At 44.6% G+C, this 27,724-nt stretch overlaps 1 long non-coding RNA gene across 1 annotated transcript; it reads left to right on the top strand.

Moving 5' to 3' along the window:
• Positions 1-7,895: 7,895 nt before the first annotated feature.
• Positions 7,896-9,033, top strand: LOC142204828 (uncharacterized). The gene is made up of 4 exons (XR_012716157.1): positions 7,896-7,959; positions 8,576-8,619; positions 8,718-8,766; positions 8,970-9,033. It is a non-coding gene; the product is annotated as an uncharacterized LOC142204828 (long non-coding RNA).
• Positions 9,034-27,724: the final 18,691 nt, after the last annotated feature.

The raw sequence follows: 27,724 nt of genomic DNA, 5'->3' as shown, positions 1-27,724 counted from the left end.
CCTGCAGAAAGACAAGAATCATGGTCCTGCAGAAAGACAAGAATCATGGTCCTGCAGAAAGACAAGGATCATGGTCCTGCAGAAAGACAAGAATCATGGTCCTGCAGAAAGACAAGAATCATGGTCCTGCAGAAAGACAAGAATCATGGTCCTGCAGAAAGACAAGAATCATGGTCCTGCAGAAAGACAAGAATCATGGTCCTGCAGAAAGACAAGAATCATGGTCCTGCAGAAAGACAAGGATCATGGTGTTGCAGAAAGACAAGGATCATGGTCCTGCAGAAAGACAAGGATCATGGTCCTGCAGAAAGACAAGAATCATGGTGCTGCAGAAAGACAAGGATCATGGTCCTGCAGAAAGACAAGGAACATTGTAAAAAATAGTGGGACAATATTCCTCCAGAACAATGTGAGAGACTTAAAAAGTCATACAGAAAAGGTGTAGTAGAGATCTGACACCTAGTGTCCTGCTAGCATTGCTAACTATGCCAAAGAAGGTTAGTAAATGCTATGGGTGGGGTTCAAAATTTGTCTGCCTGAGCCAAAGGCTTATATAGGACTTACCTAAGAACAAAGGAGAGAATGAAATATCCATGTCTTCTGACAAACAACTCAACATCCTTGTTTTAATTTGACTTTACTTTGAGGTCCTTTTTAGACAGCAGTGCAATATTCACAGTAGAGAGCAGAATCATATTCAGCAATACACAGCCTACAGCAATTTATCATCCATGAATTTAAGAATGCAATTTTCTTCATCTATAGATACAATTGTACATGGAACCCATCAGCATTCATGTGACTTAACCTTGAAGTGATTTGACCTGACCACGAACAGATGCCTGAAGGCTTTTCACGTATCATGGTATATAACCTTAAGCAATGTATTCTGAACCTGTACATGTGCCCCATACTTAGCATGTATTGAACTTGAGAAGCATTCACTTCCCAGAGGGGGGTGCACTTAACTATGCTTACAGCTATGGCTTCACTATAGATCAGAGGCCACAAATAATACTGAAAGAAAGCCAAAAACGGGTCCAGCAATTTAGGAGGAAAAACTTTTAATGTTGATGTATGCCGACCAGCAAGTTACTAAGGATCTGATGAAGGAGTTGCGTTATTAAAACGCTCAAAACTCCGAAACGCGTTATCAATAAAGCTGCATTATTCATCATATCCTCGTTCCGTTTTTTGCGACATTGAGGTGTGCGCCCCCTGGGTTTATTCAACAGTGGAAACCATTTCTTCTAAAATCTACAAATGTGAATATAAGAAACATTGTAATACATCTTATTAGGCTGTTCTTCTCCTTCTCCTTATCAGCCTGTTTATTTATTTAGAATTCTCCAGCTTACACACAGAGCTCTAAGGAGAGAGGAGGGGGAGAGGGGCTAATAATTGATTTATAGGCTAATTCTCTGCACTGGTAGCTTGTTATCTCTAGAATAACAGTATCAGATCTGTGATTGATTTGCATTCACGGATTCTATTCTCCATTCCACTTGAAAATGTGGCAGGACTATTTTCTCTGTAATTTTCAGGTAGAAACCCAACACACCTCATTATAGTCTATGGGGGCCATGGATTTTCACAGGTAAACACTTTTTAAGAGTATTGGGTTTCCGTTTTTCGGGTCCCCAAAGAACAGAAACGCCAATGCAGGTGTAAACCTGGCGTCAGAATAGCTTCCAGACTTATAGAGTAGCAGCAGATATCTGTGTGTTTTCCAGCAGACTCTTTCTCCCCCTCCCTTATCCATAGACTAATATGCAACAAGTAATTCAACTTGATAAATGGAGAAGGGAACATCTCCTTTCGGGATTCTGTTTGGGGAGTCCACTTGGAGACCCCCCAAACGGAAACCTAAAAGTGGTTACCTGGGAAAACATGCAGACCCCATAGACTATAATGGGGTCTTTGTGGTTTTCGTTTGGTTTCAGCCTGAAACATGGAGAGAAAAGTGCTGCTACCGATATTAAAGAGATTCTATCATTAAAATCACATTTTTTCTTTATCGGACGTAGGAATAGCCTTAAGAAAGGCTATTCTTCTCCTACCTTTAGATGTCTTCTCCGCGCCGCCGTTCGGTAAAAATCCCGGTTTTCCAGGCATCCCCAATGCTGCGAGAGAAATCTCCAGCGCCGCCTCCATCTCCTTCATCTCCTGCGCGTCTTCTTCCGGAGCTGGGTTCAAACTTCTAGGTCTTCGGACTCGGGCAAAGCCAACTGTGCATACCCACAGGCTACAAGAAAATGGCCACTTACACCAGTGCGGTTTGAGCACTGGGGACCACCCCCAGTGCTGCAAGAGAACTAATTTGCATACAAATGAAAACTGGGATTTCTACCAAACATCGGCACAGAGAAGACATCTAAAGGTAGGAGAAGAATAGCTTTCTTAAGGCTATTCTTATAACAAATGTGATTTTAATGATAGAATCCCTTTAATTGGTACTATCAGTAATATAAACATCAACACTCCATAGAAAATTGTCATGCACGGTCTGGTCACTGTTTTATGCAAAAAGCCTTGTAAAAACCACAGGGAAATTTATTTATAACCATGATGTATGGATGGATCAGAGAGGAAGGTTGGAAACAACTACCAGCTACAATACCGAGGAGGATTTATAGAACTCACGTTATCACAACACATTGGTAACACCAATCCCATGTACTGACTATGAGAAGCTACCGTAACTTACATCCATACCCCATGGGTGAGTGATGATGTATGGGTGCTGTCATGTAGAATGACAGGTTCTATATGACTAGATCAGATTCGGTTTAGAAGACATGATGAGATACAAGATTGCTTTCCTAGAGATAATAACTGCATGTATAGTCATTTCAGTTTGTAGATCGAGACATCTCATATCTAAATAAAGCAAAAGTAGATCACCATTTAGAAAGTATCAATGCTGTCTGAAAATCCAGAAAATCCAACGCACTTTTAGACTCTCTAATCCAACTTTATACAAGTTTCCAACCAAATTCTGGCACAAAAAAAGTGGTGCAGTGGCTGAAATTGTGGAGCAACTTCCAAAATTGTGGCGCAATTTCTGGCTCATGGTATAGTATTTTATACCATACCTCCTTTACAACAAGCCTCACCCATATGTCATACAAGGTGCACAAATAAAGCACATAGAAAAAGAGGTGAAAAGTATGTACACCAGATTCTTTGTGCAAATTATACCAGAATTCTGGTGTATATTTATTAGTTTATGTGCCGCAATGCGTCATACAATATTAATGCATGACAACATATGTAATGAGCTCTATAGTTGGCCAATGGCTCTCTATTCCCTATGACAGTGATGGCAAACCTTTTAGAGACCAAGTGCCCAAACTGCAACTCAAAACCCAATAAATTATCGCAAAGTGCAAACACAGCACCTTAACCCTAAGGGTGCATTCACACGGAGTAAAATGGAGTGTAATTTGGAGTGTAATTTTTACACGTGTAAAAAATGTACACGTGTATTTTGGAGCGTTTTTTTTACATGTGGCATTTACGGAACGTTTTTTGGAGCGTTTACGCGTGAAGAAAAACACGCTCCGTAAACGCTCCGTAAACGCCACGTGTAAAAAACCGCTCCAAAATACGCGCGTAAATTTTTTACACGTGTAAAAATTACACTCCAAATTACACTCCATTTTACTCCGTGTGAATGCACCCTAAGGGTGCATTCACACTGAGTAAACGCTAGCTTATTTTGTAGAGTAAAATTACACTTGTAAATTTTGCTATCCCATTGACTTCAATGACATTTTACAGGCGTATTTTTACAGGCGTATTTTTTACAGGCGTATTTTTTACTGGCGTATTTTTACACTTGTAAAAAAATATCATTGAAGTCAATGGGATAGCAAAATTTACAAGTGTAATTTTACTCTACAAAATAAGCTAGCGTTTACTCAGTGTGAATGCACCCTTATACTGTGCGGATCCACAATTTCTGACAGTTATGAACCCACAATATATGGTTTTGTGAATGGGGTTTATACTGTGTGACATAAATACTTCTCTACAGTGGCCCCCACACAGTACAATCTGCTCAAAAGTGGCCCTCACATAATACAATCTGATGCAAAATGGCCCCACACAATATAATCTGTTCCACTGATGGGTTCCCACAGAGAGGGCTCGGAGTACCACCTTTGGCATGCCTGCCATAGGTTCGCCACCAGGGCCCTATGCCATGTACAGATACGCCCACTACCTGCTGCAAGGTCCTGGCAACTACCACGTCCCTAGCTGTAGGTAGTAATGGACAGCATGATACAGTTAGCAGTTCCAACCTTCTCCATCAGAATCTCGGACAGCCGTAGGCTTGTCATGCTTCATTTACAACTTGGTGAACCTATATTTAGGGACTAAGGCTAAGTTCGCACTTGTGCCGTGCTCTCTGTTGTTCACACACGATTGAAGCAGAGCCCGCACGCTAAAACAGTGGTTACCGACGAACACCCACAGACCCCATAGACTATAATAGGGTCCATCCAGTGTTCTGTGGGTTTGTGCCGGTGTTATAGTAAAACCGGTGGAGAGTAAAGTCCTTCATGTAGGACTTTTCTCTCTGCCGATTATTGGCAGAATCTACAATGGAATCTCTTACAGAGACTCTGACAAAGCCTTACAGTAAATGATGCCACAGCAGTGAACAGTGTAACTCTGCCTGGCACTAGAGATGAGCGAACGCTTTTCGGATCAGCCGATCCGAACAGCACGCACCCATAAAAATGAATGGAAGCACCTGTGACGCCGGCCAGCCACCGGCAAAGTCAGCGTCACAGGTGCTTCCATTCATTTCTATGGGTGCGTGCTGTTCGGATTGGCTGATCCAAACAGTGTTCGCTCATCTCTACCTGGCACCATAAGTCTACATTTACACAACAGCATGAAGGACGTTTTCTTAAAGGCTGATACATCGCTGCATTAAATTCACTGTATGTGACTGCGGACTATTCTGTAAATAAGTATCTACCCCTATGCTCACCAGCTGTTATGTATCACTTGTCACAGATGAAAAATACTAATATATTAAAGTCTTAAAGCATCAAATGCCATTCCATATTAGCCCTATACACCAAATTAGTCAGTATCAGAAATCTCCATAGGAATGCTTGCTATCTGCTCCATCTGGGACGGCAGTAACCCAGCAAAGCAACATCTGTATTTACATGCTGCGTCGGTGTTGTCCCCTGCAGCACATCGCCTCTGTATTTTAATGTCACATTGATGGATACTGTAGCATCTGTCTCTGAAATACAAGCGATTATACTACTTTTTCCAAGAAGAAAATCATTCTGATTCATGATCTCAAACTCAAGGGAAGAAATCTTCCTCTGATAAATGAGCTGCCATTACAGTACAAAGAATTTCATGTTTTGTCCTTTCCAGGCGATTTTTATAATTGCTTTTGATGTTGAAAAGAACACAGAACAGAAGAAGCTTTTACTTACCGTTATAAGATTACCACAGGCGACAGTGACCCGGTCCTGAATACCGCTAGGCTTCTGCAAAGAGTACTTAAGTCTCAGAGTTCTTTAGGGGCAAGGACGGCTTTTCTAAAGGGGGTGTCTGGGATTGTAAACAATCAGATCGGGACCCCAGGACCCCCACTGATCAGCTGTTTAAGGAGACTGTAGCATTCAGGTGGGTGCTGCGGTCTCTTCACTGAATACCAAGCCCAGCACTATGCATTGTAAAGGGGCTATACTTGGACTTGGTATTGTAGCTCAGACCCATTCTATGTGACTGCACTGCAAACAGTGCCAAGTAAACTGAGCCATGAGCTACACCAGTACAATCTGTTCTAAAGGCTTTCTTCTGGAATGGCATGGTGGTCCTTGGGCACGGTGGCTCAGTGGTTAGCCTTGCAGTGTTGCAGTCCTGGGTTCAAATCCTGTCAAGGACAACATCTGCAAGGAGTTTATATGTTCTCCCTGTGTTGGCATGGATTTCCTCCCATACTCCCAAAAGACATACTGATAGGGAAAATTGTACATTGTGAGCCCTATATGGGGCTCACTATCTACCAGTACATAAAAAGAAAAAGAAAAAAAAAATTGTACTAGAGCAGCCTCCGGTTTATTATTATATATGAGTCTGTGACACAGTTCACACCTAGAGATATTTTCTACAGGAATCGGTCATGCCCTGCTTTGGTCGGTGTTGAAAGCACTAAACTTAAAAGACAGCCAAGTTTCCTAGAAACATGCAAGACCTACTAAGTAAAGGAAACAGAGATTTTCATATTTGCATTTAGAGACATAATGAAGCAATGGCATATTGAGTAGTGAGACAGGCCCTGAGTGTTCCTTCTGCTCACATTCATTGGAATGTGAGAAAGGTTAAAGGACTGGATTTTTTTCAATCTGTTGTTAATGTTACATGTCAGGATGTCTAATCCTATGCTATCTACCTCTTGGCCCGTCTCAGACTCCCCATACAGAGAGTTTTATAAAAGTCTAAGCCACGCCGTTCCTTCTGCTCCACTGTTCTCAGATGGACAGATGACATATATGCTGTGTCCAGTGTCGGACTGGGGTATCTAGGGCCCACCAGTGGAATTGTTTCTAGGGGCCTCACCATCAGGACCCCTGTAGACCAGCGATACCGAGACAGGGCGGCTAAAGGTAATAACATGTTGGAGCCATGCTGCTTACCCGCCATACGATGTGCACCACTGCACTACCTAAACCTTCTGCTACACACTGTATGGAAAGTGAACAGCGCAGCTCCTAGAAATGTTACCATTACCTGTAGCCACACTGTCCTGGAAGAGCTGATCTGCAGAGGTCCTGGCTGTTGTATCATCACAGATGGAATATTGATGGCCTATCCTAAGGACAGACCATCAATATTATAAAGATGGATAAATCCTTTAAAGATTTCTCCAGGGAATTGGAGCAAAACATGTGCTGGGAGGGAGGTGTAAAATAATAAATAAATAAATAAATAAAAGTGCATTCACCTGTCCCCGCTGCTCCATTGTCCGCCGCCAGTGTCCATTTAGTCTCGTGCCGGCGCCTCCTTGCTGGGAGTCCTGCACCTCATGTGATCACTGAGACCAATTAGGTGCAGGATTTCCAGAAATGAGGCGCCACCACGAGACTGAACAGACACAGGCCGGAGACAGCAGGGTGCTGGGGACAAAAGCTCAATAAAAACACTGTGGAAAAAATATATTGTGTTTCACCGCTATTTTTTTTCCACAGTGTTCACTTGGGGACCCCCTGAACGGAAAGCTATACGTATTAAAAAGCGGTTACCTAAGGAAACCATACGGACCTCACAGACTATAACGGGATCCGTGTGTTTTGCGCAGGGTTTGCGCACAAATCATGTGGAGAGAAAAGTACTTTATAGTGATTATGTGTTTTAGATTACTCCTTGGAATTTAGGGCCCACTTGTAAACTTGCCCAGGGCCCCACTTTGTCTAAAACCGGCCCTGGCCAGAGTCAGCATTCTGGAGAAGAGAAGGATCTGGTCCTGAGGAATTCAGCATCAGGGACTGGAGGAGAGGCCTGTAAAATAAAATCGGTTTGGTCAACCCAAGTATGAACCGACAATGTTTAAGGGCAGAATAATACTATATGGCTGGATTTGTAGTGCCAGTCTTGGTTTACTATACAGCACATATGATGGACTTTCTAACGTTTTTACAGTTAATCCCTAATAAAACAAAAGAGAAATAATCATCTTAATAAGATATTTGTCATGTAAAAAGCGATGCAAGTATTATTCTGCTAGCCTAAGCAATAAGAAAGGGCCAATAAACCAGCATGTGCAGAGAAATGCTAGAAAAGTGTCTGGCCATGAAAGGGTTAACTTTACATCACTGCTCAGCAGCCAATGGGATCGCTGGACAAGGTTAGAAAAAAAAACAACTGCCAGTTGCCTTCAGTCTATTACAGGACAACCGCAGGTGAAGACGCCGGACGCAGGTAAGATCTGACACCCCATCGTCTGATAGGACGGGCCCGGATTTATCTCCCATGAGGCCTCATTCACATTATCAGGAACCTGATGAGGACTTCAGTGCTTTAATATATGGGACATAACATACGTCACCACTAGGGGGAGCTAGCTGTATATGTCCTGATATTGCTCCCATCCTAGTAGACCATACACTAGGCTTCTGCCGTGACATGGAGGTAAATCAGATTATTCCAAACACAGTGCCGCAGCAACCTGGTGGGAAGATGGCCGCATGTCTTAATTCAACATTATCTGTGTCCTAACATTATCTGGGGGCCCCTGAGGAGCTGTACTGGGTGTCTGCGGCCATTGCTAGGTGTGTGAGGGCCACTGGTGAACATTATTAGGAATGTGAAAACCATTGGGCAGCATTATTAATTGCCTAAGTGCTATTGGGGGCCGTTGTGAGGTGTCTAGGGGCTACTAAGGAGCATTATAGGTGTCATAGGAGCATTAATAGTATATCAGCGTTTCATTACAGGGGGTGACACCGGGACATACACCCCCTATCAGGACATGAGGAAAACTTCAGTGTTTGAGTCTTTATCAGATCTGTGACTAAGTCTGTGTTTGAGGTTACAGATTTTGCTACGGATTGGACAGTTACAGATCGCAGAGATATGGAGGTCAGTGTCTTCATTATAACCTGATCCCTTGTCCTATTGTCCTCTGCTCCATCCCTGATCCCTGATAAATGACACTTACTGTATTCTCTTCTCCTTAGCACATCTACCGCCGCCAGGAGCGCGTATATGGACTGGGACCCTTCTCAAGTGAGTATTTTTAGCTCCATAATGTCATTGATGAAACTATATGTTTTTCATGCTAATCCAATAACCCAGCATATCTGATAATCCAGCACCTAGCAGGCTGCATTGATGGTGGATTAAAGGAATTTTGCTGTAATTTTTTTGTGCATAAAAGTTGCTGTATATCTTATGACTGATCCCATTATCTGGTTTTCTTCTCTCTTCAGCTTATCCCTTCAACATGGAGCAGAGAGATCTTCAAATCCTCGCCTATGCCATGAAGTTCCTCCCGTCACCTCTCTTCAAGAAGGAGCGCCTCATGCCAACCAGCTGCCAAGCCCAGGAGGAATACCTGCCATTTCCACTGGAGGAGGAAGAACCTGAGCTGCGCCAAGAGGAGAAAGAAGAGACGAAGAGGATTCAAAGAGAGAGACAAATCCTCGCCTACTCCAGGATGTTCCTGCCGTCACCTCTCTACAAGAAGGAGCGCCTCATGCCAACCAGCTGCCAAGCCCAGGAGGAATACCTGCCATTTCCACTGGAGGAGGAAGAGCCTGGGCTGCACCAAGAGGAGAAGGAAGAGATGAAGAGGATTCAAAGAGAGAGACAAATCCTCGCCTACTCCAGGATGTTCCTTCCGTCACCTCTCTACAAGAAGGAGCGCCTCATGCCTACAAACCACAAAGCCCAGCAGGAATACCTGCCCTTTCCACTGGATGAGGAAGAGCCTGGGCTGCGCCAACAGAAGAAGGAAGAGACGAAGAGGATTCAAAGAGAGGGACAAAAGTGTCAGGTGAGTAGGAAGCGGGAAGAAAAAGAAGAGAAGACCCCGAAGAAGTCCAATGAAGAGGAAGAAGAGATGAAGAGGAAGAAGGAGGAAGATGAAGAGACAAGGAATGAGGCAGAGACCAGCCAGAAACCTCAAGACCAGAGAGAAGAAAGAAGACCAAGGACTCAGCGCCATTCTCTCCTCCACTACATCCACAGGAGTCTCGGAGGAAAGAAGAACATAATGGCAAACCTTCTCTTCCATCAATGGTGCAGGTAATGTATAATCCCACCAAAATGTAATAACACCAGCACCTATAGTAATATTAATTATAGTCACATTAATAGTCATAGTAATTAGAGCCCAATTATAGAATAGGAATAATAGTAATAGTATAATAATAATCTTAGAAACAATAGTATATAATAATCTCATTATTAAGGTTAATTAGATATTATCTATAACAGCTTTGATCCGGGGTCCTAGGACTGATCGCCTTTTCTCGGGGTCAAGAAAGAATTTTCCCCCTGTGACATGAATTGGCCGAATATGTCCAGGGGTTTTCGCTTTCTTCTGGATCAACAGCTTTAGGGCTAGGACTTAATGTATTATTAGAGCAATATAGCAATAAAACCAATAACTTTAGGAGGAATAATTTACTAAAATCCAAAAAAAATAGAATAGCAATAATAAAAGTAATATTATAAAAGTAGTCAAATAATAATAGCAAAAAAACACAAAAAAATTGTATAGAGTAATATATAATTAGAGTAATATTGATAGCAATAATTAGAATTTAACATAGAATATTAATATTATTTCAATAGTTTCTAGTTATAGCAATGTATCAATAGAATGATTAGTAATAATGATAAGTATAAAATAGTACCAGGTACTAAGAAGAAAATATTAATAATAATTTGCCTAATACACATAATAATTAGCATATTTCTAATAGGAATCAGCAGGTTTGATCCGGGGTCCTAGGACTGATCGCCTTTTCCCGGGGTCAAGGAGGAATTTTCCCTCTGTGACATGAATTGGCTGAATGTGTCCAGAGGTTTTCGCCTTCTTCTGGATCAACAGCTTTAGGGATAGGGATAGGTTAGAGTTCATAGTAGATATATAAAAGAAATAATAATAATAATAATATAATAGTAGTAAATATATACATATAGTATAGTAATAAAAGTAACCATAGTACAATGTTGTAATAATAAGAATAATCTAAAAAAAGAAACAAACACATTATATCAGTATGTAGGATAACTAAGTATAATAATAAATGACAATAGGAATCAGCAGGTTTGATCCGGGGTCCTAGGACTGATCGCCTTTTCCCGGGGTCAAGAAGGAATTTTCCCCCTGTGACACGAATTGGCTGAACGTGTCCAGAGGTTTTCGCCTTCTTCTGGATCAACAGCTTTAGGGATAGGAATAGGTTAGAGTTCATAGGAGATATATAAAAGAAATATTAGTAATAATAATAATATAATAGTAGTAAATATATACATAAGATAATATACTAAGAGCACTAATAGAATAGTAATAAAAGTAACCATAGTACAATGTAATAATAAGAATAATATAAAAAAGCAACAAACACATTATATCAGTATGTAGGATAACTAAGTATAGTAATAAATGACAATAGGAATCAGCAGCTTTGATCCGGGGTCCTAGGACTGATCGCCTTTTCCCGGGGTCAAGAAGGAATTTTCCCTCTGGGACACAAATTGGCTGAACGTGTCCAGAGGTTTTCGCCTTCTTCTGGATCAACAGCTTTAGGAATAGGGATCTAGGTTAGTGTTATTTTCCCCTGTGATTGCAATAATATTGTTAGAAATAAATAATGACTTATTATTATTAGACAGTAACTAGGTGTCGTCTCCTTTATTTCTCCAGTAACAACACTTTAACATTCAGATATCCACATATGTGTTCTAACCCTCACTTTCATGGTCCCTAGTGGTAGCATAGTATGGAGACAGGCCAGTGGTGTAAGTACCGCGGTAGAAGCAGTAGCGGCTGCCACAGGGCCCGGGACCTTAGGGGTTTTATTTGTATATTTTTAATGGCCATTACCTGTTTGAGTAACCCTAGCAGGTGACGGGCCCTATTTACATATTGATCCCCACTTCTGCATCTCATATCACGTCGCTTGGGCCCCCTGAAAGGCAGAAGGGGAAGCGGAGGCGGCTGTGCGCAGGATCAGTAATTGAGACTGCGGGCCCACGGCCACAGTATTTTTTGGGTGAAACGCCAACAAATTTTGCTATTATTATACATTTGGGTCTCTTTAGACCCCAGAGTATAATGATCAGAGGGCCAAGGGAGATGAGCGAACATAAAAATCAGTGTTACTCACCTCCCCTGTGCTCCGGTGTGACTCCCTGCAGTCTTCGGGCCTCTTTAGTGACGTCACATTTGTCAACTGGGCCAGGCTAGTAAAACGGAGCGCAATGATGCCTGTGTAACCCACGTCTGTACCAAAATTGAAGAGGACCGAAAGCAGCAGGGAGAGCCTGGGATAGGTGAATAACACTGTTTTTTTAATGTTTTTCACCTCCCCTGGGCCTCCAATACTTATACTCTAGGGTCTGAAAAGACCCCAAAGTATAATAATAGTTTGTGGGTAGTTCACTATGGGGCATAATACTTTGTACAGGGGCCACTATGGATATAATACTATGTGGATGGGCCACCGTGGGACATTATACTGTGTTGAGGGGTCACTAAGAGACATGATGCGATGTGGAGGGGTCACTGTGGGACATAACACTGTGCAGAGGAGCCTCTAAGGAACATTATACTATGTGGTGGGGCCACTATGGGACACAATACTGTCAGTACACAATCCTGTCTGGAGGCCAGTTTGGGGCATTATTGTCTGTTTAAATTGTGCGTTATGCTGTGCGGGGGCCAGTTAGAGGGGCAGGACAGGAGCGAAGGGAGTGTTCTCCTCAGTTTATACATCTGATTTCCATGAGGAACCAATATAATGAATTCATGTCTTCCAAGAAAAACAGATTGCTGTCCTGGCAATTCCATAACACTAACCTTAACAGGTGCAATATAGTCTTATCGGACTCAGGGTTACAAGACAGAACCATACACCTCCTTTCACCCCATGGAACTGCACACAATGCAGGATCTGCAGCTTTTTTCTGTCCCAGTAATGAACCGAGGATCTACCTGCCCTGGCCCACACATTTCTCAGAAACCTGGGGCTGATATATCTGGACTTCCGAACTCTGCCTGGCACTTTCTCACAACATCTATACAGTTATGTCTAGAACCATTTGGACTCTGACAAATTTTGATATTTTAGCTGCTTACTAAAACATATTCAAGATATAGTTAAAGCCCATATTGATTATAAGTGTAGACTCGCGGCTTTAAATTGGGGGCATTTACATCCTATTTGAAGGAAAGGTTTAGGAATTACAGCTCTGTAATATGTAGCTGCTTCTCTTTCAAGGAACCAAAAGGTAATTGGACACTTATATGAAAATTTAATGGATTACATGATCTATTACCTTCTTAATCCATCATCAATCAAGCAGGTAAAAGGTCTGGAGACGATTTCCGGTGTGGCATTTCCATTTGGAAGCTGTTGAGGTGAACCCACAACATGCGATCAAAGGACCTCTCAGGGCTCATTCCCATCTGTGCCCGGTCTCCGTTCATGCAGGTTTCTGTTTCCTGCACAAAACAGAGGCAGGAGACGGAAAGCTGCAGGACTCTTTCATACCCATTCATTTGAATGGGTTTGAAAGATCTCCGGCCGTGAGCGGCGGTGAAAGTTTTATGCTCTCCGTCGCGAAACCATTTTTTAAAAATTGGACACAGAGTCGGACATGCAGTACTCTGTGTCCGGTTTAAAAAAAACGGTTTTGCGGTGGAGAGCATAAAACACTCACCGCCACTCACGACCGGACCTGGTCTGACAGGTTTCCATCTTCTGCATGCAGAAGACGGAAACCACAGAACGGACTGTCGAACGTTAGTGTGAACCTAGCGTCAGTGGAAGTGAAGCAGACCATCATTAGGCTGAAAAAAAGGAAAGAAATTCAGGTTTGGCCAAATGAACAGTTCTTGGAAGGGAAAGAAAATAAATAAATAAAGCACATTGGTGACTCCAAGTCCTGGATATTCGCAGAAATGTTTTCATAGTAAAGGAAAACCTCTTCACAATATACACCCAGGGTCAGACTGGCCCACCGGGGGACCGGGGAATCTCCCGCTGGGCCCCAAGCCTTCACTATTAGTCATGTGATTTACGGTCATGGTCATGTGATGAGCACACAGGTGCCGCTCATTACAGTCACAGCAGAATATTCAGACATCTGCCTGGTCATCAGCTGTGCGCCTGTGTGCTAGTCACATGACCATGGACCGTAAATCACATGACCATGGTCAGGCTTCTATCCACTAGAAGTAACAGAATGAATGACAGCAAGCAGAGATCTAGAAACTGTGAGAAATTAATACAGAAAGTATATTGGAAAATTGTATATCTTTTTATTGTACATTTGTTTGTCAATATTGGTCTGAAAGTGCCCTTTAATGACCACTTTTATCAATGACCACCCCCTTATGTTCATGATGCCTACTAATATAACTTCCCCTTGTATTCCTAATGTCCCCTAATAACCCTTATATAAATGACCCCCCCTTATTTTCATAATGCCCCCCCCCCCCTTATAGTTATAATTTCCCCCTCCAAACAACCCCTTGTACTATTAAAATACCCACAACTAAGCTAAAAAAAAATAAAAAAAATAAGATATACTCACTCACTATACCTGCCGCCTCCTTTACGTCCAAGCGCAGGACGTGTGTATATCCGCACAGTCAATATAGTTAAAAGTAAGATATATTAATGGCAACCCAGGGCAGTTGCATTTGGCGTAACTAAAGTTTTGCGGGCCCGGGTGCAAACTTTTGTCTGGGCCCCCTATCCCCTTCCTAGAGTGAATTCTTTATAGTAGCAGTTACGGGCGCTAAAGCGATATCTGATACTTTTTTTTTTTTTTTTTTTAAATGTAGATTGTGAGCCCCACATAGAGCTCACAATGTACATTTTTCCCTATCAGTATGTCTTTGGAACATGGGATGGAAATCCATGCAAACACGGGGAGAGCATACAAACTCCTTGCAGATGGTTTTTTGTCCTTGGTGGGATTTGAACACCAGGACTCCAGCGCTGCAAGGCTGCAGTGCTAACCACTGAGCCACCGTGTGGCCCCTTATATCTCAGATACTTGAAAGCGATGAAGCTTTAGTACTCACAACTGCAGCTATCAAGAATACGGTGAGTGACCAGCGCAGTGCCCGGCATGTAAGCATTACTGGGACAGTACAACGTGCTCCACAGAGGCCCCCAAACAGTATTACATGCTACATAGTGACCCCCATACAGTATTACCTGTTGCATAGTGACCCCCATACAGTATTACCTGTTGCATAGTGACCCCCATACAGTATTACCTGCTCCATAGTGACCCCCATACAGTATTACATGCTCCATAGTGACCCCCATACAGTATTACATGCTCCATAGTGACCCCCACACAGTATTATGTGCTCCATAGTGACCCTCATACAGTATTACATGCTCCACAATAGTCCCCAAACAGTATTACCTGTTGCATAGTGACCCCCATACAGTATTACCTGCTCCATAGTGACCCCCATACAGTATTACCTGCTCCATAGTGACCCCCATACAGTATTACCTGCTCCATAGTGACCCCCATACAGTATTACCTGCTCCATAGTGACCCCCATACAGTATTACCTGCTCCATAGTGAGCCCCATACAGTATTACCTGCTCCATAGTGACCCCCATACAGTATTACCTGCTCCATAGTGACCCCTATACAGTATTACATGCTCCACAATGGTCCCCAAACAGTATTACCATCTCTACAGTGACCCCCATACAGTATTACATGCTCCATAGTGACCCTCATACACTATTATGTGCTCATCAGTGACCCCCATACAGCCTGCCCCCCATGTCTCCCATCTTACTCACACATGCTGTCTCTTCTCTCCTCCTTCCATTAGACTGTTCCCAGCAGATTCATCTTCCTGTGTAACATCTCACTGGTCTGTACGATCCCATGTAGCTCCGCCCACACATGACGTCATCACAGGTCCTTAAACCCAAGAGCATCTTCCTGCAGCCCGCAGTCTCTTTCATTAGCATCTCACTGCTGACACCGGCCCTGGGTAGAGGCCTTACCGAACCTCCACTGCGTATTGAAAAAAAGGCAGTGGAGGTCCGGTAGGGTCCCATAAAGGCCCCTATAATGAGGACTAATAGTGAAGTCCCCTGGTGTGCCAGTCCAACCCTGGCTGTGTCCACCCAAGGGCAGTGCCTTTCATATAGCACTTTACATTGGGAATTCTGTGTACATCACTATACCATGTATAGTCACATTTTTAGTTTTAACAGAATGGTCACATAAACATTTACAATCAAAAATCTCCATCTTCCATTGATTTCAGGTTACACAATGTGTTAAAGGGGTTACTGTCATTTTTTTTTATAATGTATACAGCACACTGTATACATGATGTGCCCCGGTACTCCAATAGTTCAGTTTGTAGAGTGGTTCAGAGCTGGGAGAGGCAGAAGTCAAATTGCAAGCTAGAACAGCATAGGAATAAAAATGGACTTATTCAAAGACTACTGAGGCGATATACATACAGAAGGTCGGTGTGGAATAGTCTTTCTAAACCCTATGCAAGGATGTGATTAGTTAAAAATGACTTTTCCCAATGCTAGAGCCCCTTTAATACAATAGCAATGCCAGTACAGTGCCAAACATTGACTAGCACATGTACTTCCAGGTTATATATTTCTAAGGCACAAATGTTAGTTGTGGTTGTGAATTGGGGCAGAATGGAAGATTATGTAGATAATCTGTTTTCCCTTAGCCCAAACAGCAGCACAAGATGGGGTATTCCTGCCCCTGTGTACTGTTAGGACAGGTGGAACTTTTAATAAACTAACTAGTTACCCTCCCATAAAAGGTCCAGGAGACCTCCCCCTCCCTGTGTTAGTCTCCAAGTACCATACCGACTATAATAATTTATCCTTTAACAAGAAAGGGAGGGAGCTTTGTGCTGCTGTTTGGGCTAAGGGAAAACAGATTATCTACATAATCTTCCATTCCCCCTACGCCCAAACAGCAGCACAAGATGGGGACTTAACAAGTAATACCCCTTCTAGGGAGGGCGATCCTGACAAGCAGAGGTCAGGATAGAATAACCAAAAGATTTTGCCCTGGAAACATGCCAGTCTAACCTATAGTGTCTGGCGAACGTCAAGTGGGAAGACCAAGATGCAGCCGCACAGATTTGGTCTACTGAGAGGGATTGCCTCTCTGCCCATGATGCAGCCACCGACCTGGTAGCGTGGGCTCGCAAAAATTCCGGAACCTGCAGCCCTTGTGACTGTAAGGCCACTGAGATGGCTTCTCTGATCCACCTCGACAGAGTGGGTTTGGATGCCTTGACACCTCTGTTGTGACCAAAAAAATTGATGAGCAGGTTTTCTGACTTACGGAATGGGCCTGTTCGGTCCAGGTATACTTGCAATGTTCGCACCAGATCCAGACTATGCATCCTCTCCTCCCACTCCGAGGAGGGAGAGGGGAAAAAAGTGGGCAAGGTTATAGTCTGGTTTATATTTTCCACTGACGGAACCTTGGGCAGAAAACCTTGAACAAACCTAAGCTGGACTCTGTCTGGAAAAAAGACTGTGTATGGCTCTGATGCCGCCAAGGCCTGGAGCTCACCCACTCGCTTGGCCGATGTGATTGCCAGCAAAAAGGTCACCTTCCAAGAGAGGTACTTGAAGTCCACTTCAGCTAAAGGTTCAAATGGAGGGCCACATAGCCCTTGCAGGACCGCAGCTAAGTCCCATTGGGGAGCCGGGGGCCGAACCGGGGGTCGGAGCCTGGAGGCCCCTTTCTGGAATTGCCTTATAAGAGGATTCTGAGACAGTCTAGTCCCCAATAGAGCGGATAACGCCGAGATATGTACTCTCAAGGTGACTGGGGACAATCCTTTGTCCAACCCTTCCTGTAAAAACTCCAGGACTGATTCGATAGATGTTGTATCGCACTGCCTCCTGGCTCCCCAATCGTTAAATACTTGGGCGATCCTCTGGTAACTACGATTGGTTGAGTCTGCTCTAGAGTGGGCCAGTGTTCTTAAAACGGCCTGGGACAATCCTCTGTCTCCACGTACGGTGCGGTCAACCTCCAGGCAGTGAGGTTGAACCTGTCCAGATCCTGGCAGAGCTGACTGTTTAGAGTTACCAGGTTTTGGACACACGGAAGCCTCCAGTAGGTCCCTCGACTCATTAACATGAGGTGGGTAAACCATGCCCTTTTCGGCCAGAACGGCATGATGACAATGGCCGATGTCTGGTCCTGCCTGAGTTTTGCCAACACCCTGGGAATCATTGGAATGGGAGGAAAAACGTATACTAGTTTGAAGCTCCAGGGTATTGACAGGGCATCGATCGCCAAGGGATTGCCGTCCCGGTACAGGGAGCAAAACCGTCCCACCTTGGCGTTGTGTTGGGTGGCCATCAGATCCACCTCGGGGAGACCCCATATCCTGGTAAGCTGTTGGAAAATTTCCGGGGACAGGGACCATTCGGCTGTTGTCACTAGTCCCCTGCTTAGTTGATCTGCCAGGACGTTGAGGTGGCCTTTGATATGTACCGCTGACAGCCGGGACAAATTCTTCTCCGCCCATGAAAATATCAGATCGGTCACCCGCATCAAGGAGGGGGACCTGGTGCCCCCTTGTTTGTTGATATATTGGACGGCTGTAGAATTGTCTGTTCTTACTCTGACAGCCTTCCCTTGGAGATGGGGAGTCAGAGTCCGTAGTGCCAGAAAAACTGCCGTAAGTTCTCGCCAATTGGAGGAGCGAGTTCTCTCCTGCGGGTTCCATGTTCCCCGTATTAGGGTCTCCCCCAGATGCGCTCCCCAGCCTGTTAGGGAGGCATCTGTGGTCAACAGGGTCCAGGAGGTCTGGACCGTGGACCTCCCGTCTTTGAGTTGGGACCACCATTGTAGTGATCGACGGGCACTGATGGAAAGCTGGATAGGCTTCTGAAGTCCCATGGGACTGTGGTTCCATACTCTCAGGATCTCGAGTTGTAACGGGCGCATGTGCCATAGAGCCCAGGGAACTGCCTCGATGGTCGCGGACATGAGACCTAGGACCTTCATCGCTGTCCTGATTGTAACCTCCCTGGTTCGGGATAGGTAGTGAACCGCTCGACCAATCTTCTCCTTTCGAGGAGAGGGCAGGGAGATCATCATACTGAGAGAATCCAGGTTGAACCCTAGGAATTGAATCCGGGTAGATGGAACCACTACTGACTTTTGCCAGTTTACTAGCCAGCCCAGTTCGCTTATAAATGCCACTGTGATGCTCAACTGCGTGGCGAGGAGCTCCCTTGACTGAGCTTTTATTAGCCAATCGTCTAGATATGGGACAATAAATATCCCCTGGAGGCGCAGGGCGGCTATGACCGGGGCCACTACCTTTGTAAAGGTGTGGGGGGCTGAGGTTATACCGAACGGGAGAGCTGTAAACTGGAAGTGATGTAATCTTCCGTTTAGATATGTGGCAATCCGTAAATATTTTCTGTGTGGAGGATAGATAGGAATATGGAGGTATGCGTCCCTCAAATCCAAGGTGACGAATAGATCTCCTGGCTGCAGAAAGGGGAGAACCGACCTTATGGTCTCCATCCGGAACCGGACCTTGCGGATAAATTGATTTACATACCTTAGGTCGATAATCATGCGCCACCCTCCGGTCGATTTTGGCACTAGAAACACGGGTGAGTAGACGCCTTGCCCTTGTTCGTTCAGGGGGACGGGTTCCAATGCAGCCTTGTCGATATACTCCAACACAGATCTTTGCAGATGAAGTTGTTTGGTGCCCTGAAGAGGGCGGGTCCTCCTGCATCTGTCTGGAGGAAGGGAAAGGAAGTTTATTTTGTAGCCTTCCCGTATAAGTTGGAGAACCCAAGGATCCTGGATCTGATGGTGCCAGGCGGTTAAATGTAAGGAGAGACGACCCCCCACCTTGGCCCTGCAGGCAAGGGGGTCGTGACAGTCAGAAGGTGGATCTTTTCTCACCACCACGGGAGGAACCTCGACCGCCTCTTGGGCCCGAGGGGCGCCTACGGAACTGGCCTCTAGACATGCCTCTGGAGGGGGCGTAGCCCCGAAAGGATCGTTGCCTGGATCCTGTAGACTGGGGCAGGTTCTTACCCTTTGAATCGGCCAGACCCTCCATTATCCGGTCGAGTTCGCTGCCAAATAGCCTGCCGGGCTCGAATGGCAAGGCGCATAAATTAAACTTGGAGGCATTATCTGCCCTCCAGGGCTTAAGCCAGAGGGGGCGCCTTGCGGCGGTGGACAATGCCATGGATCTTGCGGCCAGCTTGACCTGGTAGAAGGCCGCCTCCGAGAGATAGTCAGACATGAGGGAAATATTTGTCATGGCCGACAGCAAGTCGTCCCGATGGACCCCGGAGTCAATATCTCTCTCCAGCTTAGAGATGTCTGACCGCAGTTTAGCGACCACCTCGCTAGCCGCAATGCCCACTGAGGCCTGTGCCGAGGAAGAGGCGTATACACGCCTCAGGGACCCCTCCGCCCTGCGATCCATCACATCTTGGAGGTTAGAGCCATCCTCCGCTGGTACCACCGTGCGCTTTGACAGTTTGGAGACGGCTATGTCAACCTTGGGCGGAGGGCCCCAGGAGCTGGATTGTGCCTCGGATAGGGGAAAAAGAGACCTAAAGCGTCTAGACGCAATGAATGGGCGTTCAGGGAACCGCCATTCAGCCTCCAGCCTTTTTACCAAGTCTGGGTCCGCCCTGAAGGCTCTGAGAGAGGTAGATGGAGCCTCCTCAGCCGCCTCCTCCAACTCCTTAGCCCGAACCACTCTTAGCAGTTTGGGCATCCTCTCCACCGAGAATACCGGCTTAGATGGGTCCAGGTTGTCCTCCGCCGAGGATACCTCGTCCAAGATCTGGAGACCCTCCATCGGTGGGAGAGAAGGAGGCGAATCCAGCCGTGGTCTCTTGGCCAATTGAGAGATAGAGAATTTCATCTCTTTCATCGACTCCTCGACGAATTCCCTTACCCAACCGACCATGTCACGGACAGAAGTGTCTTCTGAGGGGGGACCCCGACACCCGCGACAACATTGGTAAGCGTAGCCATCAGGTAAGGGGACTTCGCATTTGGCGCAGGCAAGGTGGCGACGCTTACTGGAAGCCTTCCTTTTAGGGTTATCCGCCACTGAAGAGGAGGATGACATCTAAGGAAAAACATATTACTCATTATTTCCCTTACCTTTGCAGCCTCTACCCTGAGGGCCCACCAGGGGGCATACATCACCTTTTGAAAGGAATTTCAGCACCTGTGGTGTCAGGAAATTTTCTTCTACTTTCTGGTTGCCCAGGGAGAGTAGGAACCTGCAAGCTAAGCAGACAGGCAACCTACTCTGGGCAGACCAGGAAGAAATAGGGAGAAACGGGGGCGGGGCGAACCTTAGCTCCACCCCCTTCCAGCGCCTCGGCTAGAGCCAGGCTTGGGGGCACCATTTTATTGCTAGCCTAAGATGGCTAGGAGGATGGAGTGGAGGGGGACACTATCCCTTTAAATCCAGCACAAAAAGCGGGGTGGGAGCGCTGCTCAAGCGCTCCCAAAGTCCGGCCGAGCGGGGACGACGGTCCGCGCATGCGCGAACCGGATTCCCGCGCATGCGCGGGAAGAGAGGAAGTCCGCGGAGCACCAGCAAATAGTGCCCGCGGCGAAACAAGGAACCGCATCTACAGTTCCCCCCGGCAGCCGGACGAATGGCGCCGCAGCGCCGAGAACAGATACGCTGCCTCACCATCCCCCCCCATCCGCTGCAGCACAGATGGGGCCGCGCCAGACCGGAGAAGGCAGGAGGCGCCGTCAGGGAGGCAAAGAAAGCCCCAAACCCCCGGTAAGACTCTGATAGCAGCAGCACAAGATGGGGGGAGGGGGGGGGGGCTAGAAAAGGGAGATTTCCTCCAAAAAAGAGAGAAAATGTGTGGGAGAGGAGGAGACCTCTCCCTCCACCTGTCCTGGTAACAGGACAGAAAAAAACACAGGGAGGGGGAGGTCTCCTGGACCTTTTATGGGAGGGTAACTAGTTAGTTTATTAAAAGTTCCACCTGTCCTAACAGTACACAGGGGCAGGAATACCCCATCTTGTGCTGCTGTTTGGGCGTAGGGGGAAAGGGTAACTATCAGAGGCAACACTATGCATTCTGAATAGGGAGGGATCTCACAGAGAGGAGAAAAGTGCTCGTGCCTATGCAGAAATATCCTCATCCCCTTCCTGTAATCCGTCTCTATATCTCTACTGCTAGAGACAGACTTCACATGATAACTTGCACTGAAAAGCAAGTTAGACAGAACTTAGGTACTGGGGAGTGAGCGCCTGTCCCGACTTGTATACCTCCTATATTGTCAACATGGGTAAGCCACAGTGCTATTAAACCTGTATATAGTGGTATAGGATATACAGTATGTGAACCTATGTTGTTATAGTCACCAATGTGTGCGTATCAATGCTATTACTTTAATGGATAGGAGACATATATTGGACCACATGGTAACTTTAAACTTCTAGCACTTTCTTTGAGCTGTTGTGGTAATGTGTATAACTTAGTGGCCAATCATGATATATACCTCAGCGGCTATTGATACTATTGCTATGTGTATATAATGTCCACACACGGTGTATAAAGGACTCCAATGCTGAGGTCCTTTCTGGCATTAGCTTAATCCATGTGCATTCCATTGTATGTAAATACTTAAAGGGACCACGTACCATCTGTTGCACTTCACTTTTACCCAGTCAGTTTGTATTTGTAGATTCTCCTTTCAATATCCATCTTTTATATATGTGTATGATGTAATAAATACAATTATGACAAGTTTATTTTTAAAGACTGGATGTGTAATATATTCCTTCTATACTAAGTGTCATACTCACGATTGTTTTTCTTGTGGATATTTTATGTGTATGGTGAGGACACAGATTTCTTTAGGGCTTGGTATAGTCTAAAAGGAACCCATGCATTTACGCATATACTTTAGGTTGCTTATTTTTGGTTGGTTGTCTATCTTCGGCCGGGTTCACACGGAGTTACGTGCCGCGAGATTTGGCACGTAGACGCCGCGTGACCCTTTGCGTGCCGTACACGCTCCCATTCATTTCAATGGGAGCGGGGAGCGTATGCGCCGCGCTAGTTTGCGGCCGTGAATAAATGCACGGCCGCAAACTAGCGCGGCGCATACGCTCCCCGCTCCCATTGAAATGAATGGGAGCGTGTACGGCACGCAAAGGGTCACGCGGCGTCTACGTGCCAAATCTCGCGGCACGTAACTCCGTGTGAACCCGGCCTTAGACAGAAGAAAGACACCCACTGGCCAGAACTTTGAGACAAATTTAAATCCCAAAACTATCATTTTAGTCAAAACTGTCATTAACCGGACACAAAGTCGGACATGCAGGACTTTGTGTCTGGTTAGAAAAAGACTGTTTAGCCATGGAGAGCACAGAACGCTCACGGGCGGACACAGTCTGCTGGGTTTCCGTCTTCTGACGGCAGAAGACGGAAACCTGAAAACGGAGTTCGGGCGCTGGTGTGAACCCGCCCTCATCTGAAAGGTATTCATTTAAAGGACCTCAATATAACCAAAGAACAGTAGTAGAGAAGGGAAGAGACTGGAGGAGAAAATCTTATAGAAATAAATGAAGAGCTTATATCATGGCCTCTGTGACAATGTGTTCACTTTGCGGTCTCTAAACAAAACTTTAGGTCATCACTCGCAGAAAAACAAAGAGAAATCTCTGTTCAATTAATAACAAATTCTCTTTACTGTATAAACTGTAACACTCCAGAGAGTGTTGCCAAAGGAACTGGTTATGTCAAGAGATGTGCTTTTAGAAATGGTCGCACAGTTTTATTTAGTAAGAGAACATGTAGCTATACGCCATTAACCCTTTCTCAGCTCATGGTTTCCGGAGACTTGCAGCCTCCTTATTGTTGATGTTCAGTGTAAGGAAGTTGTACTTGTTAGAGTTAAGTCCTCCATCTTTGTATTTTGGCAGCCATCTTGTGCTCTTTCACATATAAACTGATTTTTCTGCTTAAGTCAAGGAGGCCCTTTGTTAGACTTTAAGGAATGTGATAATGAACGTTAATGCATAGGTTGCTAATCCTTATCTCTCAAGGGCCTCATTTTGAAAAGATACAGCTGACTTTGTATATCTCTTACCTCCTTTACATGATGTATGGACACATAACCAACAAAAGTATTAATCTTATGGTATCTGGGCACTCTGTCATATTTTATGGTATATGAAGGTCACTTAGAGTGTATAGACACAGGGTCTATGGAACATGTCATCTTATCTCTTTTGCCATGATATATACATATAGATAGTCTGGGATGTTAGCTCACACATAAGTATTTGAATCCTTCTTTGTTTCATGGGAAAGTCCATCCCAGTTCTGAAAATTATAATAAGATGCAGATTATACCAGGCCTCAGCCAATAGTCATGTGCCAGGCTTGTCTTATATCTCTATAACCAATCGTGTTGTACCTGATTAGAATAGCCAAGCCAGCTCTTTGTCTGTAATGTATTTAAACTACCTTTTTCTTATAATAAATCAGAACTCTTTTGATACACTACCATCTTGTGTCTTCAATTAGTTCTCCAGGCTGACAGAGAAATGGCTGCAGTCCATCTAGGCCTGTTAATTAATTATCTAATTTGGAACTCTGCAACATACTCTTATGAGGACACTTTAATGTCCCCAACATACTTAAAGCATACCTCCAAACTTTAAAACAATAGAAAGAGGCTCAAAATGTGCAGCAGCAGATTTAGCCCCGCCCACTTTTATGTGGGCTCTGCCCATTCTCATTCATTTTTCATGTGCCCCCACACAGTATAATCCTCCTACAGTCACCCATAAATTATACGTCCCATCTCCATTGCTCCCCCAGTTTCATCTACCCTCCATCTCTGCCCCCAGTTTCATGTCCCTCCCCCGTTCATCTCTGATCCCAGTTTCATGTCCCCCACTTTATCTCTGCCCCGGTTTCATGTTGTTCTTCTCCCTCCCTCATCTGCCCCCAGTTTCATGGGTCCCCTTCATTATGTTCCCCCTCAATGTTTAGCACAAAACAACACTGATACTCACCTATCCCTCTCAGCTCTCTCTGTAGTCTCACTCACAGAGTTGTAGACATGATGTGTGTGACATCATCACATCACGCCTACACAACCAGGAGCCAGATTGCAGGGGTATTGTCTGAAACTGGACTATCACATGATGCTATGGATACTGACCATTCCATGATCATCGGAAGCTTACGGTATTTTACAGTCTGATACTGTGTGCTCCGTTCATATGAGACACAGTGGGGCTGGGAAATACATCCAATACATGAACTTTATTTCTTGGCCAAGTCACGGTGGCACGAATTCACCCTTGGAAGTGGCTCTTGTATCATTACTGTTGATTTCTAACCTGCAGGGATTGCACTTTAAAAGCTTTTAGACAAGACGCCTCTACCAGCCGAATACCGTTCACTTAGCATCTGTTACCCCTGATTGTCCTTTAAATTGCACCTTTGACTCAGCTCAATGTGCGAGTTATTTCTGGAGATGGCGCCATTACCACTAGTACTCATTACAATGGATGTGCCGGAGTCAGCAGCAGTTTAATTGTACAAGTGCAGTTATGTCTACATTTCCATCCTAATAGTAAAATGTTAGGTGGTAGGTGAACAATGTCATCCTAATATTTTTTCACAGTAGAAAGAATTACGCTCAGTACTGCTTAGTCTAGCTTTCCATAAGACACACGGCCCAGTCGCTGACAGAGCAGTTTTAATGGCGTTCGACATTTGTTAGTAAATTCCTTGAGAAAACATAATACGTCTAGATAGAAATGTCAGATTGCAGTAAAATTCACCATGCAGTCATGTCTCAGGTAGATACAAGTGCATCTCACAAATTAGAAGATCATCAAAAAGTGATTTATTTATTTTTTAGTAATTGAATTGAAAAAGTGAACCCCATATATTATATCGAGTCATTACAAACAGAGGGAACTTTTCCAAGTGTTTCTTTCTGTTAATGTTGATGATTATGGCTTACAGCCGAGGAAAACCCAAAAGTCATTATCTCAGAAAATTTGAATAATTAGCCCTAAACAGCTGCAAAGGCTTCCTAAGTGTTTAAAAAGTTCCCTTAGTCTGGTTCAGAAGGCAACAAGACTGCTGACTTGACAGATGCCCAGAAGACAGTCATTGACACACTCCACAAGGAGGGTAAGCCACAAGAGGTCATTGCTAAAGAAGCTGGCTGTACACACAGTGCTGTATCAAAGCATATTAATGGAAAGTGGAGTGGAAGGAAAAAGTATGGTAGAAAAAGCAACCGGGATAACCACAGCCTTGATAGGATTGTTAAGAAAAGGTCATTCAAAAATTTGGTGGCCTGCTGCTTGAATCAGTGCTTCAAGAGCCACCACACACAGACGTATCCAGGACATGGGCTACAAGTGTCACATTCCAAGTGTCAAGCAACTCATGACCAATAGACAACGCCAGAAGCGTCTTACCTGGGCCAAGGAGAGAAAGAACTGGACTGTTGCTCAGTGGTCAAAGGTGTTGTTTTCAGATGAAAGTACATTTTGCATTTAATTTGGAAGGTCCCAGAGTCTGGAGGAAGAGTAGAGAGCCCGCTGTACACAATCCAAGCTGCTTGAGGTCTAGTGTGAAGTTTCCACAATCAGTGATTTGTTTGAGGAGCCATGTCATCTGCGGGTGCCATGTGACATGAGACAGCAAAAAAATTGCCAAAATAGTGTTGAAAAAATCCTGGTTCAAGGGTTGTTGATTCTGGGGCCCAACCTCAAACAACCCCTAGGAAATAGATAGTACCTTTTAAATATAGGACCATTATTGTGTTAGAGTCTGGGCCTACCGGAGGATTCTCTGGTACTCTGGTGGGTCAGGCCAACACTGCATACTTTACCGATAACTGCTAACTTATCCCGTAGCTACCAACAAGATGGAGTCACTTCAGAACTCTCAAAATCTTGTGATCATGTATCACCAACCAATGTGTACTCACATGTCTCATGCAGAAGAGGCTTTAGTACTTTTCCCTATACCATGTGACCACCAGCAGCCAATAGGCTTCTACTACAAAAAGTCATTCATAAAATTATCCCTCCTCCATTATTAGCCAGAAATTACCCTTGACTCATTTTCCTAATGAAATCTTCACCTCTCCAATTCTTCTTGGCCAATTCTGAAATAAAAACAAGAAAAAAACATGCACCAACCGCCGGATTCGTATTATCCATCCTAGCATGCCTTTATAATATTCTGAAATTTTTGAGAATACCCTGTTTCCCCCAAAATAAGACAGTGTCTTATATTTATCTTCCGAAATATATGACCTGTCTTAATTTTGGGGGATGTATTATGCAGCGGCTGGAGTGGGGGACAATCGGCAGTCATGCCTGCGCTTCCTTAGCGGAGCACCGGCATTACTGCCGGTTGTAGGTGGTCCAGCAGGTGAAGGGGGGGGTGTCTTATTTTCAGGGAAACAGGGCATTAGAAAGGGTAAAATGGACTATAGCGTTCCAGCACATTATGCAGAGGTGAAGATTTAATACTATATAACAGGATGTGTTGGAGAGTTTATGAAGGCAACATAGAGTAGCACATGGAGTGCCTACGTCTACATAGTATAGAAATTATATGTTTTGCTATATGCATGACACCTTGGGACTCACTCATACTAGCATAATAGAGGGACGTTGCTTAAATAAGCATGGCATGAAAGTGGCACTTTTTTGGCTCATGACAGTTTGCATAAAAAATGCACCACTTTCTTTATTTTCCAACTTTTTAGGAAAGGATTGAGCAGGGCAGAGATCAAGGTGAGCTGGAGAGGGGATACTTTGTTTCAATAGATTTACTGTAAATTATTCCAGAAATCTGGCTTAAAGGGGTTGTCTCATCTCATGGATTCTATATACACTGGTAGCTTATGTAAATTGAAGACTTTTCCTTAATA

Source organism: Leptodactylus fuscus, chromosome 5, assembly GCF_031893055.1.
Source record: "Leptodactylus fuscus isolate aLepFus1 chromosome 5, aLepFus1.hap2, whole genome shotgun sequence".
NCBI classification, from domain to species: domain Eukaryota; kingdom Metazoa; phylum Chordata; class Amphibia; order Anura; family Leptodactylidae; genus Leptodactylus; species Leptodactylus fuscus.
This window is presented reverse-complemented; position numbering and strand designations above follow the sequence as displayed.